The sequence below is a fragment of the Onychomys torridus genome, unplaced genomic scaffold, assembly GCF_903995425.1.
Source record: "Onychomys torridus unplaced genomic scaffold, mOncTor1.1, whole genome shotgun sequence".
NCBI lineage: Eukaryota > Metazoa > Chordata > Mammalia > Rodentia > Cricetidae > Onychomys > Onychomys torridus.
Window position 1 is genome coordinate 1 of NW_023411564.1, and position 11,054 is coordinate 11,054.

Here is an 11,054-nt window from a genome sequence, read left to right on the forward strand (position 1 = left end):
CACCAAGGGCTGAGATGCACAGAGACTGAGGCTGGCCATCTTTCGTCATTCAGCCTGACATATCAAAGTGATTCAAGCTTGGTGGGTTATGAATAACAGACTTTTTTTTTCTGAGACAGGGTTTCTCTGTATCTTTGGAGCCTGTTCTGGACTAGCTCTGTAGACCAGGCTGGTTTTGAACTCACAGAGATCCACCTGCCTGAGTGCTGGGATTACAGGCATGTGCCACCACTGCCTCCTAGACATTTTTTTTATTTTTTATTTTCTCAGTGTAGAGGGCAGATGTGCAAAATGAAGATGCCATCATGGTCAGGATCTAGTGACAATTGTCTTTTCTTTGAAGACTGCCTGTGTCTCTCTGTGACATGATGTAGTGTAGGATGAGCTAAGCTGTCTGGAGTTCCCTTTATCAGATCACTGGGTCCATTTAGATGACTCTACCTTTGTGACCTGCTAACCTCCCAGAGGCCTCATCACCATAAGAGTGAGAAATTACAACATGAATTTTGAAAGGAAAGAAGCATTGGAGCATAGTGATTCTGTTTTAACCATAAGAACCCCACCTCACTGGAAATATTGGGGTGTCTAATAGGAAGAATGTACCACAACTTGGCCAGTACTCTTCAGGATCAATGGCCAAAGTTTGTGAATTAAATTTATTCCCAGAAAGAAGGAACGTAATTCACCTTCTCTATTGTTCTAGGAGCAATTTTGCTAAGGGATTCTCCATGGAAGTAGAAAACTAATGAACTTACATCTGAAATTATTTGTAAAAAAGCATAAGTGATTTGGAACCAAACTTTGCTTCATAAAAAAACCCGAAACATACACAAATTGCACCTTCAGTTTATTGAAAGCAAAGATTTATGTAACATCATATTGAATATTAGGAAGGAGATAAATCAGTGATAAAATGAGGTTAAAATGCAGAAGGATCATAATGAAGTATCACTAAATACCTGAGTGGTCACTCAGTTTTCATGGTATACATATCTATCCCCAAATGACCATTTCCCTCACCTGCATGTTTCCCAGTCCTATGGAACACATCCACCACACAATTTTGCTGTTAGCTAGCTTCTCCAGAAAGAATTTGCTCTATCCTCTTCAGTCTTAATCTAATGGCTCTGTCTTACAGGAAAGAATTTCAGCTTGGGAATGGAAGAGCTGCTGGGAAAATGAACATAGCCATTGACCTCGAGAGCACCTCTACAGAGCTGATTCTAAATGTAGGAGAACTCACTCTTGGGATAAAGAGTAGGAAGGAAATGCAGGCTTCTCATAGGATATAACAGAATACAAACATTTTAAGAGCTGTGTGTGCTCTGCTGAATTCTAGAGGGGGTGTGGTGAAGGCTCATATTGAAAATAAAGGCTATAGTCTCGCCAAACATGGAATAGGAGATTTGGATACTTCTTTCAAGGCTATTCTGCCACTCATTCAAAACCACCTAGACTTCAAGCAGAAAGGATAGTACGTTTTCATCTCTGTGAAATCATGGTGTGTGGATGTCTCTGGTTTGTAGCCTACCACCATTGCAACCAATTTGTACATGAGAAATGGGGCCTCTTGTGTTGAAATGGACGGGCATACCGCTCTGCAATTCTTCAAAGACATAGAAAACCCTGTAGTAAGATCTCAAAAAAAAAAAAAAAAAAAAAAAACCCAAGGTTGCTGGATGAAAAGCCTGGTGAAAACATGCAAGAAGAACTCCATGTGCAAGAGTTGGCTGCTGCTTTTTTTGAACAGACAATACTAACAGAAATGGCAGAATTCTCCTTTAGCAAATCAAAAATTGTTTAGTATAAATCATTTGAAACCAATAAGTTGTTACAACAAGTTAAAGAGATTCTCTCTCAAAATTGTCTGCATTTGCCAACACTGATGGGGGATATTTGTTCATTGGTTTGGATGAAAATAAAATGGCAAATAATTGGTTTTAAAGCAAACAGGAGCACTCTTGTGCATCTAGAGAGTGAAATAGAAACACCTGCCTGTCACTCACTTCTGTGAGAAGAAGGGGGAGGTAAAGTACACATGCAAATTCATCCTGGTCCACAGATCTGGAGATGTTTGCTTCTATGTCTGTGTGCTCAGAGTGGAGAGATTCTGCTGTGCTTTGTCCACTGCAGAACCCAAGTCCTGGCATGTGGAAGACAGCTGTGTGAAGAGGTTTACCTCAGAGGTATGGGCCAAGGTCCTGATGGATAGCTTTCCAGGGTCAGGAAGGGAAATTAGCAATTAGAATACATTTAGATAGGGGAGTTGGAAGAGTTTCTCTTTGGGATTTGGGGTAAGATCCTTGGTCTTGTCTTTACTAGGTGATCAACAGTGGAGCCCTGGAGTCTCAACTGCTTCTGCCACCTCCCTGAGACACAGATTCCTCTCACCCTGGAGATTACCTCAACTGCCTCTACTCATGTGTAAAGAAAGCTCCAACATCTCCCCACTTGAGCTCCTTTTCAGGCCATAGGCACTTCTTTCATCAAACCTTCCCTCAGTTGTTTGCTGTCTCACTCCCCACTCCTTCCCATTTATTCCTCTACCTGAAACTTCTTCTCTTCCAGTTACTTTATTAGACTATATACAGCCCTAGAGTTTATGATGAGTAATGTACCTTGCTCTGTGTAGAATATTATTTTAAGATGTGTTACATTTTTTCATGCTGTGGAACATTCGTTTAATGACGAAAGATGTGTTGCACTCTTTTATGTTGCATTTGCTTAACTCTGTGAAGCTGTGTTACTGTGCCTGTCTAAAACATATGATGATCCTGTCTAGAACACCTGAAGATCCAACAAAGAGCTGAACAGCCAAATCAAGGCAGAAGAAAGGATAGGCTGGCCTTGCAGGCCTATAGAGTAAATAGAAGGAGAAATACAAGAGGAGACGAAGAGGAGGAGCAAGAGAACAAGGAGAAGAGGATGCTAGGGGCCAGCCACACTGCCAGCCATAGAGGAAGCATGAAAGCAAGATTTACAGAAATAAGAGAGAGGTGAAAACCCAGACGCAAGTAGTAGATGGGTAATTTAAAGTTAAGAAAATCTGGCAGGAAATGAGCCAAACTAAGGCCAAGCATTTACAAGTAAGAATAAGACTCCATGTGTGATTCATTTGGGAGCAGGGTGGTGGGCCCCTCAAATGAGCAAAAACAACAATTAACATATTGGCATCCCAATGTGGGGCAATTTCCAACAACACTGGTGTACCAGGTTTGCAAGAGAAAAGCCTGTAATGAGGCCAGAGCAGCACCAGCAACTCTGAGTCTGCAACATTGCCAACAGCTGTTACCATCTCCTCCCAAGCTCACCACTGCTTCCCCAGCCTCCCACCTTATGTTTTCCAGAGATTATTCAGTAAATACATCGAGAAACAAATAAAAACCTCAGCAATGTGGTCACCATAAACAATCTTCTTTGTGAGAAACAGTCCATAGATTTGGGCCCCCATTAGCTCTAGTTTAGAGTTGAGAAAGTTTTGAATTAAAATGACAAACTTCCTATGGAAATCATGGAACTAATAAATTCTACCCCCGGGATCCAAAGGCAAAGCTGCCCGACTCCAAAGTGCATGTCAGCCTCTGTGCCTCTCTGCCTCCCTTGACAGCACAATAAGTGACATCCAGCTCTGTGTTGCCCGATTTATGTTGAGAAGAAGGACTACACTTATCATATTTTATATCAAACAAATTGATTCCTTGTAGGTACTAAAACCTTTTCTCTAAAACCTAATGTTTACTCAAGTGACTTACCTAGCAGGAGAGGTCCAACAATATTCATTATTTCACTAAGAAATTTAAAAACATAATTGTCACTAAAAACGTTGTACAGCCACACTACAGAAAGATTAAAAAAAAAGAGAACCAAAAAAAGAAAACTCATTCTTGTTCTACCCTGATCCAACAAGACAAACAGTAGTTGTTTTTTCACTTTGCCTCTGTATCCAGATGCATTTTGGCTGAGTTGTAATCATAGGAACACTCCACTTGGTGCCCATTTGGACTGATGCTCCACAGCTCCTTCCCACTCCACAGTCTCCCACATGGCAGACAAAGCATCTCCCAGGTCACTGCCTAGGCACAGCAGGTCCTGGATGCCTTTGAGCAGGGAGGGGATGGAAATGCTGGTTTCCTTCCACAGCCTGACCTCAAGCCTGGGGGAGAAGAAGAGGGTGTGGGCTTGGCACTTCGCTTCATGAACATCGCAGGACAACTGCGAACTTCAGCGCTCCAGGCGACTGGGCCCCAAGCAACACATTCTTCTCCCCTCGTTTCCCCCACCAGTCAAGGTGAGGAGTGGCAGTTGCCAGGTGCAGAATCCAGGAGGTCTGTAAGTAAATCCCTGCTTGCCCAACGGTTACATGACAGTGGTAGCATATGCCACCCCAATACATGCTGTCTTGCATTATTTGATTTAGGCAGCCGAAAAACTGCAGATGCAAGAGAGACAATCTAATTCTTTCTCCTCCTGGAAACAGGAGAGGAAAACTCCCATTTGCAACATGCTTCCTTGTATCAAATAAACATGCTTCCATGGGGATCTCAGGGAGAGCATTCTGCAGAAATAGGCTTTCTTATTTATATTCCCTCTATCAGCCCATTCTCCGTTTCCCCCTTCCTTCATATTCTTTTTCCCACATCCTTTTTATCTCCTCCTCTTATTCTCTCTCCCTCCTTTCCCTTAGATCCTGTTCTTCTTTCCAAATGAATCTGGATTCTTCCTGAGAGAAAATCATCCATTTTTCTTATTCCAGGACTGTCTTATTTCAATCAACAAAATTATCTCAAGCTACAGCATCTCTTCTGGGAAAGACAGCATCATTTCATTTCCTCTGTGGTTAAGTAAACCCTCACTGTGAACGTATGCCACAATATCTTTATCTATTCCCCTGTTGATGGGCAATGGTCCTATTTCCTCAGCTGGTCTATCGTGAACAATTCTCCAGGTGACATGGATGTGCTGGTGTCCCTGTCATCTGTTGGATTCCTATAGGCTTTGACACAGGAATAGTGCAGATGCATCCTGTGGTAGGTTATTTGAATTTCCAGTAATTACCACACAGTTTTGGTTCATGAGTACACTCACTTACAAATTAGTAAACGGTTATTATCCTCTAGGGGATGGACCAGGGCAAGTAGATGGAGACAGAGGAAGATTTCTGTTGTTGTTATTCTAGTACTTTTAAAAATATTTTTTTTATCTTTCCTGACAATTTCATATATATGAACAATGTATCTTGATCATATCAAACTCCAGCTTCTCCTGAGATGTATCCTTCCCATCTTCATGACATCTCTTTAAAACATAATCCACTGAAACTAATAAGTACCACATACTTAAGCAAGGGCAAGCTATCAGGAGGCACATGTCTGAACAAAAATGGTTTCCTCTTGTGCTGGATAGTCTTATGTTAACCTGACACCAGCTAGTCATCTGAGAAGAGGGAACCTGAATTAAGAAAATGTCTCCATAAGATTGGGCTATAAGTTAATTTGTAGGACATATTTTTAAGTCATGATTGATGGGGGAGGGCCAGCCCATTGTGGGTGGGACCATCCCTGGGCTGATGGTCCTGAGTTCTATAAGAAAGCAGGCTGAGCAAGCCATGGGAAACAAGACAGTTGCAGCATTCCTGGATGATGAGTACATCAGCTCCTGCCTCCAGGATCCTGCCCTGTTTGAGTTCCTGGCCTAGCTTCCTTCAATTATGGATAACAATGTGGAAGTGTAAGTCAAATAAGCCCTTTCCTCCCTAATTGTTTTGGTGATGGAGTTTCAACACAACAATAGTAACCCTAACTAAGATAGCACCTCTCCAGCAGCTGTCAGTTGAGAATAGCTTCTCTAGGGTGGAGCCACATGACTCCCTTCCCATCCACATTGGAGTACTGACTGGCCTGAACATGAGCAGGTCTCCTGCAGGTATACACAGCTGCTGTGAATTCTTGAGTACAATAACTCTGTTATGTCCAGAAATGACATTTCACAGAACTGGGGGTGGAGATGTTAAACTAGTTTCAGACAATGACTCACTATGTAGGTCAGGCTAACCTTAAACTCACTATGCAGCCCAGAATGGACTCTAACATGCAGCAATCCCCTTACTCAGCCTCCCAACTACTGGGAACCAGTAGATTAGTTTCCAAATGTTCTTATTAATAGAAAACATAAATCCATATACAGGGGTGAAAACCTCACAGAAATCAGAGGAATAGGAACAGCCACATGCTAACCTCACCTCACCAACTCCACAGCTTCCAAAAGAGAGATACTTCCTATCTACACACACCTATGTGCCTTGCTGTTCTGTCATCTGATTTGCTCTCTCTGTCCAGCTACATCACTTCCTCTTCCTACCCAGCTCTGTCACTTCCTGTCTGTCTGTCCAGATCTCCAGACCTCCATGGTTAACTAGTGTTGGAATTTAAGGCATATGCCACCACATCTGGGTATGTTCCGAATGTGGCCTTGAACTCACATAGGTCCAGACAGAGCCCTGCCTCCCAGGTGATAGGATTAAAGGCATGTGGTAACATTTCATGACTTTTGTGTTTACTTATAATTGCTGTCTTTTTCCTCTGATTTCCAGGCAAGCTTTACTTACTAGAGCACAAATTAAGTATCACCACATTTCCCCTGTTTTTCTACTAAAATAATTTTTTCTTTTTAAAAATTTCTTATATTTGTGTTTTAATTTTACACTTCAGCCATGGGTTCCTCTCTCCTGCCCCCTCCCACCCCCACCCCACCTTCCACTCAGCCCATCACCTCCATTCCCATCTCCTCCAGGGCCAAGACTCCCCTGGGGATTCATTTAAACTTCGTGGATTCAGTACAGGCAGGTCAAGTCCCCTACTTCCAGGCTGAGCAAAGTGTCCCTGCATAAGCCCAAGGTTTCAAACAGCCAGCTCATGCACTAAGGGCAGGTGGGATCCCACTGCCTGGGTGCCTCTCAAACAGTTCAAACTATTCAATTGTCTCACTTATCCAGAGGGCCTGATCCAGCTGGGGGCTCCACAGCCCCTGGCTCATAATTCGTGTGCTTCCATTCATTTGCCTATTTGTCCCTGTGCTCTTCCAGTCTTGGTCTGAACAATTCAACTCTTACAGTCCCTCCCCTTTCTCAATAACTGGACTCCTGGAGCTCCACCTGGAGCCTGGCAGAGGATCTCTGCATCCACTTCCATCAGTTATTGGAAGAGAATTCCAGCATGACTGTTAGGGTATTTGGCCATCTTATCACCAGACCAGGTCAGATCAGGCTCTCTCGAATATTGCCAGCAGTCTACAGAGGATGTATCATTGTGGATTTCTGGGGACCTCTCTAGAACTCTGCCTATTCCTGTTCTCGTGTGGTCTTCATATATCATGGTCTGTTATTCCTTGTTCTCCCTTTCTGTTCTTGATCCATCTGGGATCTCCTGGTCCCCTAAGCTTTCTTTCCCTTGAACCTTGCCCTTCATTACTCCCAGTGTCATCCAGGTTGTTCATGTAGGTCTCATCCATTTCTCTGTCATTGGGTGATCCCTGTATCTTTCCTAGGGTCCCATATTCTAGGTATCATTCCTGGAGTTGTGTAGCAGTCTAGTCATCTTTGTTTTACATCTAGTATCCTCCTATGAGTGAGTACATACCATGTTTGTCCTTCTGAGTCTGGGTTATCCTTCTCAGGATGATTTTTTCTAGTTCCATCCATTTGCCTGCAAACCTCAGATAATTTGGGATGTTGAGCAATTCCTTAAATGTCTTTCAGCCATTTGAACTTCCTCTGTGGAGAATTCTCTGTTTAGTTCTGTAGCCCATTTCTTAATTGGACTGTTGGGCATTGTGATGTCTAATTTCTTGAGTTCTTTATATATTCTGGATATCAGCCCTCTGTCAGATGTGGGGTTGGTGAAGACCTTGTCCCATTTTGTAGGCTGTTGCTTTGTCTTGTTGACCGTGTCCTTTGCTCTACAAAAGCTTCTCAGTTTCAACAGGTCCCATTGATTGATTGTTTCTCTCAGTGTCTGTGCTACTGGGGTTATATTTAGAAAGTGATTTCCAGTGCCAATGCATTCAAGAGTACTTCCTACTTCCTCTACTATCAGGTTCAGAGTAGCTGGATTTATGTTGAGGTCTTTGATCCACTTGGATTTAAGTTTTGTACACGGTGACAGATATGGATCTATTTGCAGCCTTCTACACATTGCCATCCAGTTATGCCAGCACCATTAGTTGAAGGGGCTTTCTTTTTCCAGTGTACATTTTTGGCTTCCTTGTCAAAAATTCTATGTTCATAGGTGTGCGGGTTAATGTCATGTTCTTCAATTTGATTACAGGATTCTTTTGGCTATCTTGGGTTTTTTGTTTTTCCATATGAAGTTGAGTATTATTCTTTCTAGGTATGTGAAGAATTGTGTTGGTAATTTGAAGGGGATAGCATTGAATGTATAGGTTGTTTTTGGTAAGATTGCCATTTTTACTATATTAATCCTGCCTATCCATGAGCATGGGAGATCTTTCCATTTTCTGACATCTTCTTCAATTTCCTTTTTCAGGGACCTAAAGTTCTTGTCATATAGGTCCTTCACATGCTTAGTTATAGTAACCCCAAGGTATTTTATATTATTTGTGGCTGTTGTAAAGGGTGATGTATCTCTGATTTCCTTCTCAGCCTGTTTGTCTATTGTATATAGGAGGGCTACTGACTTTTTTGAGTTGATCTTGTAACCTGCAATGTTGCTGAAGGTTTTTATTAGCTGTATCAGTTCCTTGGTTGAATTTTGGGGTCACTCATGTATACTTCCCTGTCATCTGCAGATAGGGAGAGCTTGTCTTCTTCCTTTCCAATTTGTATCCCCTTAATCTGTTTGTGTTGTCTTATAGCTCTGGCTATATGTACTATATTGAATACGTATGGGGAGGGGGGACAGCCTGGCCTTGTTACTGATTTTAGTGGTATTGCTTTGAGTTTCTCTCCATTTAATTTGAGGTTGGCTGTTGGCTTGCTGTAGATTGACTTTATTATGTTTAGGTATGTTCCCTGTATTACTGATCACTCCAAGACCTTTATCATGAAGGGATGTTGAATTTTGTCAAATGTCTTTTCTGCATCTAGTGAGATGCTCATGTGGTTTTATTCTTTGACTTCATTTATATGGTGTATTACATAGATGGACTTTTGTATGTTGAACCACCCTTGCGTCCCTGGGATGAAGCCTACTTAATCATGGTGGATAATTGTTTTGACACAGTGAACAAGACAAAGTGACAGCCTACAGAATGGGAAAAACATCTTCACCAACCCCGCATCTGACAGAGGGCTGATTTCCCGAATATATAAAGAACTCAAGAAATTAGACATCAAAATACCCAGCAGTCCAGTTAAGAAATGGGCTATAGAACTAAACAGAATTCTCCACAGAGGAAAGACATTTAAGGAATTGCCCAATATCCCTAATTATCTGATAAATGCATATCAAAATGACTCTGAGATACCACCTTACACCTGTCAGAATGGCTAAGATCAAAAGCACAGAAGACAGCTTATGCTGGAGAGGATGTGGAGCAAGGGGAACTCTCCTCCACTGCTGGTGGGAATGCAAGCTTGTTCAGCCACTTTGGAAATCAATATGGTGCTTTCTTAGAAAATTGGGAATCCATCCAGCATATCTCTCAATTACCATAGATGGAGTAAACAAAATATTCCATGATAAAACCAGATTTAAACAATACCCCTCCACAAACCCAGTCCTACACAAAGCACTAGAAGGAAAAATCCAACCTAAAGAAGCTAAACATACCTATGAACTCAGGCAATAGATAACCCCACACCAACAAACACCAAAGAAGGACAACACAACACGACCACAAAAATAACAGGAACCAACAATCACTGGTCATTAATATCCATCAATTTTCTCAACTCACCTATAAAAAGACACAGACTACCAGCATGGTAGCCTCCCTGGAGTTGTGTATAAGTCTAGTCATCTTTGTTTTAAATCTAGTAACCTCCTATGAGTGAGTACATACCGTGTTTGTCCTTCTGAGTCTGGGTTACCTCACTCAGGATGATTTTTTCTAGTTCCATCCATTTGCCTGCAAACCTCATGATGTCATTGTTTTTCTCTGCTGAGTAGTATTCCATTGTGTATATGTACCATATTTTCTTTATCCATTCTTCAGTTCAAGGGCATGTAGGTTGTTTCTAGGTTCTGGCTTTTACAAACAAAGCTGATATGAACAAATCTGAGCAAATGTCCTTGTGTTATGATTGAGCATTCCTTCAGTATATGCCCAAGAGTGCTACAGCTGTGTCTTGGGGGAGATGGATTCCCTCCTGTGTTCTATCAGACCACCACAGTTTAAAGTTAGATTTCAACTACAGAAAAACTACAGAAATCCTACAATCTCATGGAAACTGAATAATGATCAATTGAATCACCAAGGGGTTAAGGAAGAAATAAAGAAAGAAATTAAAGACTTCCTAGAGATCAATGAAAATGAATACACCACATACCCAAACTTATGGGATACTATGAAAGCAGTGCTAAGAGGGAAATTCATAGCACTGAATGCCCACATAGAGAAGCTGGAGAAATCTCACGCTAGTGACTTGACAGCACACCTGAAAGCCCTTGAACAGGAAGAAGCAAAGTCTCCCAGGAAGAACAGACACCAGGAAATTATCAAATTGAGAGCTGAAATCAATAAAATAGAAATAAAGAGAACAATACAAAGGATTAATGAAACAAAGAGTTGGTTCTTTGAGAAGATCAACAAGATAGACAAGCCCTTATCTAAACTAACCAAAAGACAGAGAGAGAGCATCCAAATTAACAAAATCAGACATGAAAAGGGGGACATAACAACAGACAATGAGGAAATCCAGAGAATCATCAGGTCATACTTCAAAAACCTCTACTCCACAAAACTGGAAAATCTGAAGAAATGGATAATTTTCTGGATAGAGACTGTATTCCAAAGATAAATCAAGACCAGAGAAACCATTTAAATAGACCAATAACCCCTAAAGAAATAGAAACAGACATCCAAAGTCTCCTACCCCC

General features: G+C 41.6%; 1 pseudogene; it reads left to right on the forward strand.

Annotated features, from left to right (window-relative positions):
• Window positions 1–1,178: 1,178 nt before the first annotated feature.
• On the forward strand, window positions 1,179–2,246 carry LOC118575217 (annotated as a pseudogene).
• The last annotated feature ends 8,808 nt before the right edge of the window (window positions 2,247–11,054 follow it).